At 33.4% G+C, this 19733-nt stretch overlaps 1 pseudogene; it reads left to right on the forward strand.

Annotated features, from left to right (window-relative positions):
• Positions 1 to 1749: 1749 nt before the first annotated feature.
• Positions 1750 to 19125, forward strand: LOC122606279 (annotated as a pseudogene).
• Positions 19126 to 19733: the final 608 nt, after the last annotated feature.

Genomic DNA, 19733 nt, shown 5'->3' on the forward strand with positions numbered 1-19733 from the left:
TTATGGTTTTAACTGAAGTAAGGTTTATTCTTATGTATATTTTGATTGTGTTAATACTTTAATATTCATTGTATTATATCTGTTGAAAAGTGACACTTATTATGTATAAGCATATCAGGTTTTTTTTGAATATGATAATTTATTTATCAATCTAATTTGTTTATGTTATATAAACAAAAATGATATTTTAGTTATTTATGTTATTTTGATTTAGCATTTGCTTTTAGCTATAAATTCAAATTATGCTTTATATGTAATGTTTTTTTAGAAGCACATATATTGTTTGATTAAATGTAAACTATTACATATGTTTGATATTTTTATTTTACTTTTCTCTTTTATTAAGGTTTTTCTTTATATTATTCATTGATTATATTTTGTTTGATTTATTTTTTATGTTTCTAAATAATATTTTTTATATCAGGGTATAGTGATATTGAATATCTATTAACAGTTATTATATACGACAAATTGTTGATATGTTATCAATTTATTTAGTTAGGTGAAATTCTATTATATATCATGGAATCCCAAACACATTGAAACTATAAGAGTACAAGGCATATGTTTTGACTCTACCTGTCCATCGAACGATACTAAAAACTAGTCTTTAAATATATATTAAAGACAAATTTTAATTCCAAAATGGAGAAGTTTGGACCTTTAGATAAAACTCAACTTTGTATTATATCTATTAGATCAAAATGATGATGTTATATATACTTTTTTAAAATTAAATTGTAATTTAATTAATTTAAATATTATTATTGATTATGGAAAGCAATCTCTACATTTTAAATTAAATTTTAAAGAAATCACATTTTTTATTATTTTTTTCTTTATAACATTTTCATTTGTTTTATGACGTACGTTGTTATCAAATTATGACTATACGTAAGATTTTTATCATATATTGTAATATAATAAACACTTGTTATAAGTATATAACTTTATATCGTTAATATCTTGTCATATTTAAATAAAAAATATTACCGATATGCAGTGGCGGATCCAAGAACTTCAAACGGTGAGGCAAAATCTTTTTACCTTAAAAACAACCGAATTATCACACTCAAGAAACATTTGTCGAACAAAATTTTTAGACTAGCTAATTGGCAACAATATAGTTTTAAAAGATTGTTAAAAAGATTGTTAATAACAGAAAAAACAATAGTGAAAATTACAATAAAGACATATAAGAAAAACCTTTTACCAAAATAAAGATTGTTAAACAAAACTAAAAATACAGTTTTAATATGCAAAACGTCATCTAAACAGTCTCAATAAAGAAGTCTCGATCAAATATAAGTCTGTAACAAAAGTTTTTAATAACAAAATAATATTTCGTGAAAAACAACAAAAATGATATTAAAAATAACGTTAAAAACGTGTAAAGAGATTTTTTTTTCTTACCCTATTAAATATTTACACATGATTTTGAAAAGAAAAACCTATTATTCTTAAAGCTTTTTCAATTTTAAAATGTAACTTTACTCAGTATATTAGAACTTTGTAAAGAGAAAATGACATTATTATCCTGACGTGTTTAGCATGTGTGTATGTTCACTGCCAAAAATCAACGTTGTTTAGAGGAGGGACCATGATTGCAAAATTTAAGGTTAAAATTGAATTTTTTTCAAAGAACAAAAAGTAAAAAGCATGCCAACTTAAAGGACGAAAATATAATTTACTCAATAATATAATAATAAAAATTAATTTAGGGGATGATCAAAGAACGAGATGGTGAATTTTTAGGGATTTTAACTGCAGTCAAAATATCCAATCGTCTTTCTCCCATATCCATCTGTGTATGGTAGCTGGCTGGTTCCTTTAATCTTTTTTTACAATAACGATTTTAAGGTAATTTTCGTTGATGATTCCGCCTTCCCTTTGTTTTCTTCTTTTTGTTTTCCCTTTCAATTTTCAATTTTCTATGTTTCCATATCTAAAAACTGGAAGCTATTAGCCGGATGAATATCTATATCTATATACTATATTATTAAAGCAAATAGCCTTTTAAACATTTACTTCCCCAAGACACCTCTTCTATCAATTCTATATTTGCATAAAACAAGAGTAAGTATCCGTACGTTGCGGCGGTGAGATGGTGCGGTGATAGGTCATAAATAGCCAAATGCCTTAACCGTACGGGTTCCGCCATCGGATTTAAAATGCGTCGAAAGTATATCGAATGACATATGTAATGAAACAACATGAAATTTTGAGAACACCCATATAATTTTTATAATTTATCGATGTACGGATTTTGAGATAACGAGCAAAGATTTTAGTTATTATAAATCATTTTTTTATAATACTCTTTCTCTCTGGTCAAACCTCAATGACTCATTTTTCTTTTCTCTCTATCATAAATCATTTTATTCCTTTAATTTCTATGTTCTTTCATTAGAGAGGTCATTTGATATACTTTCGACGAAATTTTACATCCGAGAGGGAGACTTGCTAAAGGCGGAGCCTGTCATGTAGATCACCCTATTACCGCCACCACCATTACATCACCACCCCGCCATCACCTCCATCACCGCCGCAACGCGCGGGTATCTTTCTCTCGTACAGATGACCGAAATTTGTATACCGTTTTCTACTTTTATCTTCTATTGGGATTTTTAACTATCACTTTTATTTATATCTTATAGGATTTGCAGAAGTTGTGGATTTGACTTTTAGTTAGGGAATTATTATTTCGAATTGATGTTGTTGTACGTGGATGTAAAGTTTACTTTTGATTTAACTCAATTCATGCTTATAATTTTTTTTGAACTAATTTTATGACATTGGATTATTTTGTTATCATGTATGAGTGTTAATTTTTATTGTATCATACATAATATACTTTGTAAAACTACGTTTATCTGACATTGAATTGTGATCTTAAGGTCAGCCGGCCAGCCAGCTTGCTTATTTATCATGGGTAAAGAAAAGGCTCGTATCAACATTGTGGTCATTGGAGATGTCGATTCTGGGAAGTCAACCACCACAGGCCACTTGATGTACAAGCTAGGTGGAATTGACAAGAGCGTGCTTGATGGGCTTGAGAAAGAGGCTGCTGAGATGGAGAAAGTATCATCCAAATATGCTTGGGTGTTGGACAAGCTCAAGGCAGAGCGTGAAAAGAAAAACTATTGACAATTCAATCTGTAAATTTGAGACCAGTAACTATTACTGCACTGTCATTGACACTCCTGGGCATCGTGACTATCTCAAGAACATGATCACTGGAACCTCCCAGGCTGACTGTGCTCTTCTGATCGTTGACTCAACCATTCCTAATTTTGAAATAGGAATTACCACTGGGCAGACTCGTGAACATATTTTGCTTGCATTCACACTCGGTGTCAAGCAAATGATCTGCTGCTGCAACAAGGTAGCTTTTTTTTTTCTTTCTTTCTTCCTTTCTCTTTTCTTTTTATGCAATCGAAGATAGTTGTAGGTTATTTCTCTAATGTTAACTAGCTTTGTTATGTGTTGTTTTGCAGATGGATGCTACTACACCCAAAACATACTCGCAATTTAGGTATGATGAAATTGTCAAAGATTTGGCTTTCTACTTGGTGAAATTTGGATACAACCCTAAAAAAGTCCCATTTGTCCCAATCTCTGGTTTTGAGGGCGAGAATATGACTAAGAGGTCACTTAAACTGAACTGGTACGAGGGGCCAACTTTACTTGAAGCCCTTGACCAGATCAATGAGCCAAAAAGACCATCTGACAAGCCTCTCCGCCTTCCAATTCATGATGTCTACCACATTGGTGGTATTGGAACCGTGCCTGTTGGACGTGTTGAAACTGGTGTGATGAAGCAAGGGATGATGGTCACTTTTGGTCCAAGTGGCTTGACAACTGAAGTCGAATCTATTCAGATGCACAAGAAAGCACTGCTTGAGGCATTGCCAGGAGATAATGTTGGTTTCAGTGTTAAGAATGTTGCTGTGGACGATCTTAAACGAGGGTACGTTGCTTCAAACTCTAAGGATGACCCTGCAAAGAGTGCTGCTAGTTTTACTTCTCACGTCATCATTATGAACCACCCAGGTCAAATTAGAAAGGGGTATGCACCAGTGCTTGATTGCCATACTTCCCATATTACTGTCAAGTTTGATGAGCTGTTGAGCAAGATTGACCGGAGGTCTATGTCTTGTAAAGTGCTGGAGGCAGAGCCAGAGTTCTTGAAAAATGGTGAGGCTGGAATGGTGAAGATGGTTCCAACAAAGCCGATAGTGGTTGAGACTTTTTCCGAGTATCCTCCATTGGGTCGCTTTGCTGTGAGGGACTTGAGGCAGACTGTTGGCGTGGGCGTGATCAGGAGCGTGGATAAGAAGGATCCAATCGGATGAATGGTGGTTTGTTCTGTGAATAACTTGAAACTTAGTCTAAACTATGTTGTTTTTTACCTTTTATGGGTTTGGTCTTGTGGGTATAGGTTCTGAAATGTTTTCGGTATTATCCTCTTGTGCTTGATAGGTTGAGGCTTTGTTTTTTGGTAGTTTTATGCTTATATCACTATAGTCTATTGGTGCCATCCGATATCAACTAGTCAAGTAGTTTCTTTTTTTACTGTGGAGAGTTAGTGCTTGATAGGCGTTGGAGTTGTATTTTGATTACATGCAAATTTTTGTTTCAACAATGATAAAATACAAAACTTCAAAAATCATGAAAGTACCAAAAACATGTTAACTCTGGTTTCAGCAAATGCTTCAAGGCCCCCTTATCTCTGACCAACAATCATCACCATCTAAAATCCACAAAAACCCAATTTTTAAACCCTAATTGAATGGCTAAATCTTATAATAGTATTGCAATACTCAGTTCCTTTTATTATTAACTTAATAAACTTTTGCTGCTGTTCAATCTTGTATAAAGTTTCACAATAACTAACTAGGATTCTAATATATATATATATATATATATATATATATCTGTGTGTGTGTGCACATGTCGCTATCTCATTTCGTTTGATCTTCTCAGAACTGGATTTTGGCTATTTCTGGTAGAAGTTTGATAATGGTGGAGTGTTATGACATTTGATCTGTTTATTGCATAATGAGGGGTTTTAGAAAGTGGTATAGCACTTGGAGTGGCACTCCTTATTAACATTTCGGTTATATCATACAGAGATATGGGTTTGCAGTTTCAAATTTAAACGCACATGATCAGAAGGGATATGAAGACATGGACTTCATGTGCTGCCAAGGTATTCTGCCAAACTATTCGTTTTAGATTGTATTAAATTGGGGCAACCTAATTGTTTTCACATTTTCTTTGTATAAAAATTCCAACCGTTATGGATATGTAGGTTCTATAGACAGATAGGTATGTGCACCTGTACAAATATTTTATGCTAGAAGACAAGAATATGATAGGATTAGCAGTTTAGCACTCAAGCTGGTTAGTATTTGTTAGAAGTGAAACTTGACGTTTCTATTTGCTCATTTTTAGGACAACAGTTGTTGCTTATGTTAGGCAACAAGCTCATTGTATATCAATTGTATGTCAAGCAATATTGCAGGTTCCAAACGACAAAGAGAGGATGTATTTCCATCTGTCAATAGAATTTTTTAAACAAATTATTTTCCTTATTGTGCTATTAAGACTCGAGGGATAAAAAATATATTCTGGATTTTAAACTATAGCTATCAAAAGATAAAATAGTGTAAGCTATCTCAGTAGTAGTATATTTGGCTCTTTATTTAATTGATTTGCGTTTTCCAATCTTAATTGAGTTATAGCTTTATTTTTATTTGTAGATTGCAAAAGACATAGTTAGAGTAGCCTTTTTAGCGTTTTTGTCTTTATCATTGAAGCTAAAGTGTCCAGATGCATCTGAAATGGTGGTGTGCTGTTAAATGATGCGCGTTACATATCGGGACCATTTGCATCGCCATTGCTTCTTTAGAAAATGTAAGTGACACCATTGCGTAACAATTTATAGCCTTTGGGTCTGTCTTTTGCTCATTTGTTTTCTTTGTGAGTTGGCTTTTGGGGCACCCCATGGGAGCCGCTGACTTATTGTTCGACAATACTACAAACGACCTATGCTATTGTTACAAGTATGTACAATGGTGGGTCATCCTGCCAGAGCCAGTCAGGTGGGCCTTGTTACAAGTATGTACAATGAGTCAAACCGTGATCTTGTTGCTGCTAGAAAATCATTCATCCTGGTAAGCTGCTAGGAAACCATCTCAATTATGTCTAAATGTGTTTAGATAGCCCGAATTACCTACGAATATGTAATTTCATGAATCTATGGTCTTAACTCTTATGTAATTCTGGAATGTATTTGTGGACAGCGGACTTAGTATCACTATTTAGGTATTATCAAGATGGATATATGTAATCATGTAAACCTGCATATTGGGTGATTTCTATCTGTTCATTTTTTATACGTGAGTATTATTTCTCCGAAAATTTCAGGTATGTGTTCGGAATTTCGGATATTGAATTCACAAATTTGAACACCCCTAATGATAACATTATAATCTCAAGCATCAAAATGGTCAAAAGTATACAAACAAAAACCTTTTACTGTGGAACTAAATGTTTGAAAATGCAGAATTTATCGTCTCAAAACATTGGTGATTTCGATATCAGTAACAAATATGAGACTTGAGTTGATTTCATCATTAAATAACGAGCCTATGAGAGCTATAAGAGAATTAATTGGCCTGATCATTCCAAAGCTAACATTTCTTGTGACGAGAGGATGTAAATGTATAGATGTAAGACCATTTTTAAGGGTGGGTGAATAAGAAGGTGGAGTAGGTTAATGGTTAAAGGATGTAGGTTAAATGAGTAGGTGATGAGAAGAAGACGATTATGTTTACATGTGGTTTTGTGGTCCCTAATCCTTGTCTTTTTTCTTGTTACTTTGCTTTATTTTATTTTGATTGGTTATAATGTGGTATTAAATTTGAAGATGAATAGTTAAGTAGAAAAAAGACAAGATGAAAAGGGTGATAAGCAAGGTTGTAAACTCTCCCGAATCAGCCGAGTTTCCAAAATAAACTCCTGACTCGGCACCACCTCGCCGAGTCAAGAATACGGACAAGATGATGATGAAGGGTGATCTTATCAACTAATCTAACGTTTAATTTTCAAGTTTGAATTATTATGTTAATGTTTTTAAACAATTATGTTTAAATTTGAAGTTTGGAATATATTTTTAAAGTTTTATTATATATAATTTCAAAAATACTTATGTTTCTATATAAAATTCCAATTCGAGTTTCCCTGAGTCGAGTACGATTCTCCAAAAGTTTCTGACTCCTCCTTCCCGAGTCGAGTCCGAGGTACCAGTTCTCTAACCTTGGTAATAAGTGAAGAATAAGTGAAAGGTTAATAATAGTGGTGACTCGGTGAGTAAAATAAGTAGGTTAATTTGGGAGGTTAGTGGAGTGAAAATGTTAAGTGATTATTCTGTAAGGACTAGTTTGAAAAATACCTATCTCACATTGTGTCGCGAATAAATCCCAAAAGTAATAAATTAGGGTTAGTGTTTTTTTTTGTTTTTGTTTTCCCCAAATAAATCATCGTCATAAATCGGTCAGTTTCGTAGAGCATCATGTCAGAAATTCTGAAATCGATAAAGTTCGCGAACGAGAAAAATGAGGGAAGTGCAGTTTGTTATCGTTGTGTGAACGATGAGCTTGTAAAAATGGATTTCATATGCTGTATTGAATCTGATGTTATCCTTGATTATCTATCAGATGGATTTACAGGCGAGGTATATACCGAGATACCAAGTGTAATCTTGGAGAAGGTTAATACTTTCTGTGTTTCACGTTGGAAGACCATCAACAACTTTGATGATGATGATGATCCTATACTCGTCGCAAAAACGTTGCAGGATTTTGATCACCAATTTGCGTCAAAACAATCTCCCTCCCACCTTTTTTAGCTTATGCGTGTACGTGTATTCTATTACGTCTTATTCTATGTGTGTATATATGTATGTATCTGATTGGAATTATATGTATAGTTAAATACTTAAATAAAAATTAATATACTGAACACACTTCACTTTATGGACTTTTAATGCATCACTATATATACATTTGAGTGTTTCTTATTTTAAGGTTGGATGTATTTGATTGTATATATATATATACATATGATAGACAGAAATTGTTGGATGACTACTGACTAGTATATATATACATATGATAGACAGAAATTGTTGGATGACTACTGACTAGTATATATATACATATGTACGTATAGATACAAAACAAGGATATTAGGCCCAATTATATGTGTGTGTGTGTGTACGTATGGGTACGAACCCATCCCCATAAGCTAGGTGTAGAACTCACTAGTCACTCTCAAAAGCTAGCTGCCTAGCTCAACGGAGGAGGGGATACCTAGGCTTAGAAACCACCAACCAATCCGATACTTGGCTGCTGTGGGATTGTAACAACACCCCACCCATTGAAGAGCCAACGTCCTCGTTGGTCGCGTTTGGCACCCTTTTCCATCTATTCAACATTGTTTGTAGTTAACAAGCAATGTTAAGTCAAGGAGGATTGGAATTGGAAAGTTCAAGTGATTGGAATGAGGCTTTATTAACAAAACATATCTGGAATATTTGCAAACAAAAAGGAAGCTTATACCAATGGGTAAACACTGTCAAGTTGAGAGGAAGGAACTTTTGGGACATCGATTTTGATTATAATGATAGTTGGATGATGGAGAATATATTGGCATTAAGAGATAAAGTTAGGCCTCAAATTAGACATCCAGTAAGAAATGGGATTAGTACATCAATTTGGTATGATTGGTGTCCTAGTGGCGGACCTTTATACAGAAATATTAGTTTTAGAAGAATTCATGAAGCTGGTTTCAACACTGGTGTGATTGTGGCAAGTATGATTGTCAACGGCTGATGGAATTGGCCATCAGATTGGATAGCTCACTATACATATTTGGGTGAGATTCTTATACTGCAAACTTGGACAGAAATGATAGAGTAATCTGCAAACAAAATAATGGTAATGAAGGTGAGTTTGCTGTCAAGGGAGTTTGGGATGACTTCTAAGATGGAAGCTCTGAAGTGCAGTGGCACAAAATTGTATATTTTTACAAGGAATACCAATTCATAGGTTTATCTTATGGATGGTTGTGCAAGAAAACTACAGACTCAAGACGGGATTATGATGTGGAACCAGGATGCTAATATGAAATGCCAACTATGCAAATTATGCGTGGATTCTCATAAACATCTGTATTTCCAATATAACTGTTCTATAGTTGTTAGGGAAGAAATGATGAAGTAATGCTCTCTCAAAAGCATATACAGGTTGAATGGGGAGACATCATCACAAGCATGTCTGCTAATTTTAATAATACTGCAGTGGCCAATGTGGTAGTAAAGCTTATATTAGGAGCTACTGTTTATTATATTTCGCAGGAAAATAACACACGAATGTTTAGTGGAGAAGAAAGAAGTGAGAAACCGGTTATTGAGTGCATAAGTGAAACAATCAGATTGAAGCTTATGGGACTAAAGGTAAGGAAAACCGTCAATGTTATTAAGGAATACAAGATGTGGGATGTCTAGCCAAGTAGATAAGTAATAGTTGGGGAACGGGTGATGTTGTTGGTCCTTGGGTTAGTGCATGTTGAATTGGAATAGTGAGCTGTGAAAGATGAGGCTACTTGGTCCCTCTTCTAGCACTGATGTGGTTGTGAGTTGCAAGGTTTGCCTATATTCTGGTTTGCAGGTCATAGCAGAGGAGCTGTATGTGGTCATTGTTTCTAATGCTTATTGTTGAATAGATGGTTGAACTGGGAATTAGTAGAATGTTGCTGAATAAGTAATGATGTATGTTGGTGTAGTACTTGGGGATGTCCAAGTTACTAATATATGTATTTGTAAAATATTTGGAAATAAATTTGGAGTATAATTCATTGTTTAGTTTGTTTCATAATTTTTTCCTGTTTTCATTTCAGGCTGCTATTGATCTGAGGATCAAAACCCTCTTGGATGCCACACTTCGTGTAATTGTTAACAAGATTGTGGGGGTGTCTGCTGATAAGATTCTCAAGATCTTCAACCTTCCCGGTTCTTGTCATAAAGAGTTTAAAGATTGGCATGCTCTTCATACTTGGGCTTATAGTTAATGACCTAATAAGTGTTTCTATTGCTCTAGTTTACATTGTGATGCCTCCTCCTTCTGGATGCGTAATATGTACGTTGCATTATGACTTATTAATCTAAAATTGAACAATTGGGCGTTTGACTAATTATCTTTAAGTTTGTTTCAATTTAGATAATATGGTGTTATTATTAATTATTCCTACTATATTCGTGTGTTGTCTGGGCTCACCTTCATGACATTTTGTATCCAAGTATCACTAACCACCCTGTGTATAAATCCCTCTGGAGCTCTGCCAATTGTCCATTATTAAAGCTTAAGAGGCACTTCAGAAGAAAGAAAAAGATCATTCATAAGATGCTGTGGACTTTACCATTACCGGTTTACATTATTGACAGACCAGCAAGAAATTGTAAGAGAAATAAAAAAGATCACTTAATTTACTGTTATAAATGCAATGTAAGATGACTTTGAAAGCTGCGACATTTGACTGTATATAGAATGTATACGACTTTTACTTTAAAATACGCTTAAACAATGATAAGAAGGGGAATCTTATGAACAATAAGCAATAACATCAATAGTATGTAATTATGATCAAGAAGGCTCAGTAGATAAATATCATTTGTCATTCCTTTGAGCTTTTATTTATGAAGGTCTTGTTTCGACATTCAAATTATCTGTCGTTATCTGCTTGATTAAAAGGGTGGACAATCGGAGATGATAAATGCCTCTTGGTTTTGTAGCTATACAGCCACTTACTGAAGCTTCTACAACTATCATTGGATTTGGGCCGGATTCTCATGTTCTCTTGTTCATGGATCATATATATATATCATCGGATAAAATTCATCAATAGAACTATCTCAGAGGGTAAAATGCAATTCTAGGCTAGTTGTTGCTTCGTCCGTCATAGACAACTGCTTTTGCCTATTGGTGACAGGAGAAGTGACTTGATGCATAATGTTTCTTACAATTGTGGGTAAGTTAAAATTGTTGATTCGAGGGTGTAAAACATGCAGTTTTGGGAATGGTCAGGATGGGTAATTTGTGTAGATAAACTTTACTCCTTATAGTAGATGGTGCATGTTCGTAGCTGAGTCCTTCTTGTTTTTTGTGCGTTAACATATCATAGGTTCAGCTAAGTAAGAAATAAAAATTGGCATTACATACTTATTATTATATCCCTCCATCTCATGCAAGTTGCTTGGATTTACTGATTTAGATATCTAGTAGTAATTGCAATATCTTGCCAGTTCACAGTTACCTCCTGATTTTGGAAAAGTATTTAGGTTTTTTGACTGGTCCAAAAAGTTGAGAGTTAGCGTTGTTTCTAATTAATACTTATTAAACATAATATTAGTTTTCATTTATCTAGTTTCCTTAGTATTAGTTTCCTTGTAATGATTTAGGCTATTTTATAAATATAGTCTCATGTAATCCCTATTCATTGATCACAATTCAATACAATAACCTTATAAGGTTTTTCATAATATCAGAGCCACTCTAAACACTTCATATTTCCCGATGATGATTGCTAGCCAAAATTTATCCACATGGGTTCTCTTGCGGCAATTTTCATTGGATGAAGTTATTCTTAGTATTTAAGTTAATTTCTTGGCATGCAACGGAAGTATCTGCAGGATTCTGGACTGCCTCCATTACTTTTTTTATATTGGTTCCCTCTTGTTATTGTGTCATCTGCAATGCATGTACATGTAGACATGTTCGTGGAGAAATAATTGTGTCATCCGCAAATCATGTACATCACATGTACTGATGTACATGTAGATAACACCTTAGCCAATTAAAATATAGTGGCTTTTTTATAGCCATTTTGGAAAGGGGCGATGAATTAATTTGTCCTGCATCTATTAGGTAAGGTGCCTTACAATATTCGACAACAACAACAATAAAAACCTTTGGTCAAAATGAGCCAAAAGTAAGAAAATGTAAGGGGGGAGGGTGTGGAACATGGTTTGTAAGGGGGAGAGGTGTAGTGTGGTTAATTTGGCTAATTGGCTAAATTGGCAAAAAATGAACCAATTAGGAGATGCCATATGCCTTAGCCAAAACTTGCCAATTTTGTGAGTATAGTGTTAAAATTTGCCAATTTGCCAATTTCAAAAATTTATAAAACACACCCTAAACTTTTATTAAACTTAAAAAAAAATACAAATACAAATTAAAACTAGCAATAAAAATACAATACAACTAGAAAATAAATAACAAACTAAAACAAGTTATCACATGGCTACTCGTATTTTTCGGCGATGTCGCGTTTGCGTTGCAATTGTATGCTACGCATGAGCTCGACCAAGTGTTCGTGAGGTGCACCAAAGATTTGGAGGTTTAGTTCCATCGTCTTTTGGCGTTGAAAGTCAAGATGGGATTGTAGTAATGCCCGCGCAAGGTTTTCACGTTCGAGGGTGGCTTCCCTCCTCCTTTGGCGTTCGAGCCTCTTTTCTTCTTTGTGTTCAATACTCACCTCCCTATACTCTTCAACCGAACCAAGCAAGCTTTCTTTGCTTTTGGAAGAAGTCGTGGGCTTGCTACGTGATTTTCGAGCAAATGAAGGCATCGAGTCCTCATTCAAATCGGGAACTCGAGTGTAGTGGCTCAAAGACTCATCGGTTCGAGCCCTTTTCTCACTCCCGCTAGTATCTTCGGTGCGAGGAGTGCCGGCCGTAGGAGTATTAGGCTTGGTCGAAGTAGGAGTAGTACCAAAACCACTCGCCGGTGGAACATACGCAAACTTGTCATGTTCCTTCACAACTTTCCAAGCTTTAATATGCTTGAATCCCTTGTTCTTTTTGCGTTTCGCCCACTCTTCCAAACTCTCGGACAAGATTGTCTCATCATTGGCACCGCTAGCCCATCTATGTTTCTACAAACACATAAAAATAACATATATATATATATATATATTAAACGTAAAACAAAAGTATATACATATATAGATAAAACATAGAACAAAAGTATATATATATCGAAAAAAAAATTAACCATTTGATTGTAGATGCCGCTAAACTCGTTCAATAGTGGTTGCATTTTCTTCCACTTTGTGTTCACTTGATGGTATGTTCGTTGATGTTTTTTTTGTTGGGTATTGTAGTATGCAAGAATCCTATTCCAAAAGATTCATATCTTTGTTGATCGTCGGTGGCGGGATCCGTAAAGATATGGAAATAAGCTTGGGCCAACAATTCTTCATCTTCGGCACTCAACGCGATCGGGGGTGCTCTCATGGAGGTGGAGATTTTTTTCCCCTTCCTACGACCGGGTGGAGGTGGCGCCTCCACCTCCTCGCTAGAGGTGTCGCGCACATCATCATACGCCTCGTCGGGTTGTTCTTGGACATCATCATCGTCTTCAACAAAAGTGATCGTGGGTTGAGTGGGTTGGGAAGGAAGTTCAAAGCGGCACATGTCGACTTGAACGGGGAACTCATCGCTTAACAATTGAGAGAAGTCGTGGTCGAGGTTTTGGGTTTCGTTTTGATGTTGGTTAGAAGAACCGCCGCACTCGCGGTTTTGGTATTGATTTGAAGAACCGCCGAAATCGTATTGTTGTTGGCGAGGAAGTTGAAACGGGAGTTGATTTCTTGGTTTTTGCCATTTTTTGGATGATTTTCTTGTGGGAATCATTTTGAAGAAAATATGTGAAAGAGATTAGATATATGGAGAGTAAGTAAAATTTTGAGTAGTGGAAATAAAAGTAATAAGGAGATGTATATATAGTAAATAAGGTAGGGGTAAGTTTTGAAAAATATTTTGAAAAAAAACGGTCACTTTGACCAATTTTTTTTTAAAAAAAAGACGCTCCCAATGTTCACTTGCCTATGCCCAACGTTCACTTGCATCGGCCAAAACTAGCCGATGGAACTAGCCAAACTTGCCGATTAAACTTGCCGAGCCAGATGCTATAGTATAGCCGATTTGTCGATTTTTGCTGATGGTTTTTGCCGATGAAACTTGCCGACTACACCTCTCCCCCTAATCGGTTTGCTCGAAACCACATAGGTTCACCGATTCTCCTTTCCTCGGTTTAATGTGGGTTTGGTATTGATTGGTTTGTGAAACCGTGTTTGACAATTGAAAGATCACCAATTGGATATCTTGGAAATCACCATTCATGCTTTCAAATTTCAATAATCAGATATATAAATAAAAATTAAATAATGAGTTTATATCATGACATTTTGTAAAAAATAACAAGTTCTTGGTTTGATGTAATAAAATGACTTGGCAACATGTTATTGGTGGGTGGTATGAAATGGTGTGGGTTGATGTATCATGATACCCTAATTAATCAAGATTAAATCAAACCGTTAGGAGAAAAAGATGTCATAAGAAACCTATATATATATATATATATATATATATATATATGGAAATGATATCCGTATCACAGATTTTAATAAATTTACCACACAGTATAACTTTGTGAACATACTATACAAGTTACTAAAGCACATGTGTGGTAGTTTTATCAAAACTTATGGAAAATGAGAATCCTCTTAAAGATTAGCCTAAAAATCCTCCTAAAACTATAAAAAGATGACATGTGTTATCAACTAATTCTCTTTCATAATCTTGCCTCCTAATATTTTCACATGTCTTCATTTAATAGTTTGGAAGATTTTTAGACTATTCTTTTAGGAGGATTAATCATCTCCCTTTTTTAATCCAAAAAATTCATGGGAGGCCAAACATCTATTTATTAAACATAAAATATTAAAATATTAACATGTGAGGATTTCACATCTAAGTTTAAGTGTCGGATAACCTTATATTCACTTTTTCCATATATATATATATAAACATTCACAAAGCAATTGATGCACGGTGATTTTCAGCGAAAAGAAACCTATATATTGTTTTACTTTAAACTTGTTTTATTTTACCTAAAACTTGTATAAATCTACCAATAAACTAAAACAGGATTGAAATGTTTTTGAAACGCCACATGGTGTAATTCTTGATCGACACGTGTCTTTTTAATTTATTTATTTTATTAAATTAGCTTTTTTAATTGTATATGGATTCAAATTCCTTAGACTTAGAATTAAACTCTAACTCTTGACTTATTAATACAAAAGACATATATTATAACCTTATCTAATTGATCGTTTTTTTGTTAATAAATTGCGTCTTTTTCTCTATTTATTCTTCTAACTCCTATTACTTATAATAAGTTATTAACATGAAGACTTCAAAAATTTGAGTTTACGATCCGATATCACAAGGCTATTTGATCGTTTTCTTATTATATTTATCATTACTGTTTATTATAATTTAACTTCACTAATCACCGGTTTACTTTAATCACAATTTATTTCATACTCACAAATCATGTATGAGGCATATTCGAATTTCTTATAATACAATCTATATAGCTACCGTACATCGTACGAGTATTAGAAGTAGTATTTATATGTATATATATGATATCTCATAAACCATTTACGCTTTCTAAATTTCTTAATAAACAATTTGATAAACTAAACTACCCTTTTTTATTCGTTAATATAAATAACTTTACTTAATAATCCTATAGAACTTTAATGATATTATTTACAACTACCACCTCCTAACATTAAAACTATTTTATATTAATAACTCACCGTCACCACTATTGACACATTCACCACCCGTCTCTGTTGTTGCGTCGTGCGGGTATATATTTGGTATATGATAAAGAGTACTATGCTATTTTAAACGATTGGAACTATGACTCACCAATAAACATAATTTAGAGATGGTTAGAGATTTTTATTTTATTTTTCTTGTTTTCTTGGTATTTTTTAGAACATGATTGACACGAAATTTTCAGGGTGTTTTTTTTTATAATGAAAATGGATGGCCATTTTCTCACTAACGAGAGGAGAAAAAGGAAGTGCAACAATGTTAGAAAGTTAAAGGAGAGAACAAGAAGAAAATGAGAAAATGGAATTAAATGGTTACGCGTGAAATAATTTATAATATAACTAAAGCAAACGGGTACAAGATTGAAAGATTTTCACAATGAAATGGAAAATGATGATTCAAATGATGTTTCAAAGGGGCCTTCTAAAAGAAGGTTGAGGGTACACTTGACACTTTTAATTTCTTTTTTTATGCCTAATTCTCACTTATTATTAATTTAGCTCTTTTTTTATTTTGGCTTTTTTTTTCTTTTTTGCTTATTAATAAATAATTATATTAAAAATCTATCATAAATCTTTTACCATCAAAACAAATATTCTTAAATTTTAAAGACATATTATCCTTACAACTCCCTAAAGATATACAGTCTAAATAAATTTTTATTAATCATTTTCTATCATTCTTAATAAACAAATCAAGTTAATATATTTATAAAAATTAAAAATACAAATATATTAACATATTTACCAAAATGATTAATAAAATGATATAAATATAGAAATAAAGTTAATAATATATATGTTTAGTTTGGTTCGGTTTTTTATATGAAACCGAAACCGAACCGCAAGTTTTGGTTTTCAGAAAACCAAAACCAAAAAACATTGGTTTTTTTGGTTTATGATTTTCTCGGTTTGGATTTTTGGTTTGGCTTTTGCTCATCTTAACGAGTATAATATAAAACAACTAGATTGGATTAGTGGTTGGAGTTTTTGTCTCTAGAAACAGAGCTCATGATTCATGAGCTCATGCTCAGCAAGAGTGGGATTTTTTTTTAATCATGAGCTCATGCTCAGCAAGAGTGGGATTTTTTTTTAAACATTTGATGGAACCTAAAAGGACATTTGGCAGGAGTTTAGTCTACCTATTAACCTCCCATATACTATCCAAAATGTTATTGGCATCCAAAATTCTTTCTATTATTAATTTTTCCCTAACGAGTATGATATTCATTTATTCATTGTGGGGGAGGATACCCAAAGCTAACCCTAGAACGATCCGTTTATTATCTCAATTGCCGCCAGCCAGGTCCTCTCTTTTCTTCCTTCTACATCCTACACCGATTCCGTCAGACAGCCAGGTCCTCTCTCTCTCTCTTGAATTGCAATTGCATAAGTTACAGTAATAATTTTTTCTCTCTCTTTTTTTTTTTGTTTTGTTTTTGTACTTCAATTTCAATTAAATTGGCCCAATTGTTGTTGTTAGAGGTATAGTTAATCAATTTTTCTCTTTCTATAACTAACAAAATGGATTTGATTTATTAATTCATTGCAGAATAAGAATTAGGCCGTTCAAATAATAATAATAATAATAATACGAGTAATAATAATAACAACAAATTTGATCTAATGGATTTGTGTGAACCAAAAGCAGTGGCGGCTAAGTATTCATCTCTAACTGATGACGAAAGGTGATACTATTACTTTTCGTATTGTTGTTGTTGTTATTATTATTACTATTATTATTATTTTACTTTTTCTTTATATGAATGTGTGTGTGTATATATGTATGTAGATTTTAGGCAAGTATTAACGTAAAAACAAATAAAACAATAGGGTTTTTTTCACTGAAAATCGACGTGCATCATGAAAATCATCAGACATCAATTGCTTCGTGAATCTTCGCACAACAATTTAATCATGATCTAAAGGTCAAGATCTTGTCTTATTTGTTTTACCTTAATACTTGTTTTACAATACCTAACCCCTATGCATGTATGATAAGGATCTGGTGCGAAGTGTCTTATAATGCAGAGTGTACGTTTAACTGTATCAAATCATAACTTTTAACACTATGATACAGCTTAGCGCTCCTCTTTTCCCCACCATCATCTCTTAACACTATGATCTTTTTTTTTAATATAATTTATAAAGGGAATGGGTGGTGATCGGAAATGGTGGAGTTGTATCAAAGCACAGGTTTAAGCTGTGTCAAAGCGCTTCGTAGTTTAAGACCCTTTCACAATTCACACACACACACACACACACACACACACACACATATCTATATTATATATAGTTAAATACAAACCATGTATGTATGCTTCCGTAATTGTTGTGTTTACGGATTGTTTGTAGATGTGAATGGGTACTATCAGTGGTCTTGATGAGTCAATGGTGAGATTCGATTCATTTATTCTTATAGTTTTGTATGTATGTTTTTTTGATCCTCTACAATTGTGATTGATGTTTTAAAACCGTTTATCTCTCAATGAATTCATTGTAGGTTGGAGGAATATAAAAGATGTAAAAGATATCAAAGAAACGAATTAGTAGATGACATTGAGTGGTCTTCATATCCAACTAATGAAGAATTGTGAGTAAGTATCTTGAATGAATTATTCTAATTTTTATAAATAGTAGTACTAGTTGTAGTATATTGATTGTTTTCATAGTAAATTAGGGAACCTGGTTTAATTACTTTATTTATTCATTTATTAACGAATTGATTGTTGTTGAAGAATGACGGTATGGGATTTCGACGAAGATGATGCAGAAAATCTATACAATCTATCTCAGGATGAGGAGAAATGCAATCGATCCCTTAATAATCGTCTAGAAAAACTAAAATATGAGGGAAGGTATATTGATCCGGAGGAAGTATTGTTTGATGAAACAAGATATAGTAAATCTAATGAAGAAGCTAAATCAGAAATAGAAGTCAATCAATCTGATGAAGGAGGACAGGAACATATTGCAATATTGATGATGACAAAGAAAAGGAACAAATACTAGAGTTGCTTAAACAATGTCGAAAGAAGAATGAGGAGAGAAGGCAGATGTTTAAGAAAACAAAAACAGAAGAATGATGATTGATGCGATTTGGTCCAAGAATCTATTTATTTATTTCAACCAAAGAAGAGGAAACACAACTCCTGTATATAGTAGTATTCTATCAAGTTTGTTTCTTTTTATCATTCCGTTGTCGATATTTTGGTTGTGGGATATTTGTTTTAATATGCTTCTGTGTGTGTTAAGATTTTTTTGTTTGATACATTTGGGGACAATTGCAGTCATATGCTCTTATGCCTTGACGGCCTTTAACCGAAAAAGATTTTTAATTTATATTTTGGGCGACACTTATTGTCATATGCTTCTTTGTTAAGATTTTTAATTTGCTTTTTATGAACATATGACCATAACACATTATAGTTTTGTTCAATTGGTTGTAAACTTGTAGGCATCAATTGGTTGACTTAATTGGTTGCCCGATCCCGTTAACGGTCTTTAATCACTAATGTGCAGACTTATATGTGTGGTGGTGGTCTATGTATATCTTCACTTCACTGTTACGTAGAGGTGACAAAATGAGGGGTTAAGATGGGTTGGTCACAGATCAAAATGGTAGCTTTTGGTACCAGGATGAGTTAATTAGATACCAAAAAACTTTAGGTCTGACTGTCTAAATTTTAGTCTGTACGTTTAATATGACTACAGAAGTTATATCATACATCAGTAACAATCTTATAACATCATTTATCCAAATACAGGGGTAATGTCTACCAGCTTACACTTTGGGTGACTTTCACTTTAAAATACGCTTAAACAATGATAAGTAGGGTGATCTTGTGAACAAAAAGCAATAGCATCAATAGTTTGTAATAATGATTGAGAAGGCTTAATAGATAAAATATCATTTGTCATTCCTTTGAGCTTTTGTTTATGAAGGTCTTGTTTTGACATTCAAGTTATCTGTC

This window comes from Erigeron canadensis, chromosome 6 (genome assembly GCF_010389155.1).
Source record: "Erigeron canadensis isolate Cc75 chromosome 6, C_canadensis_v1, whole genome shotgun sequence".
NCBI classification, from domain to species: Eukaryota; Viridiplantae; Streptophyta; class Magnoliopsida; order Asterales; family Asteraceae; genus Erigeron; species Erigeron canadensis.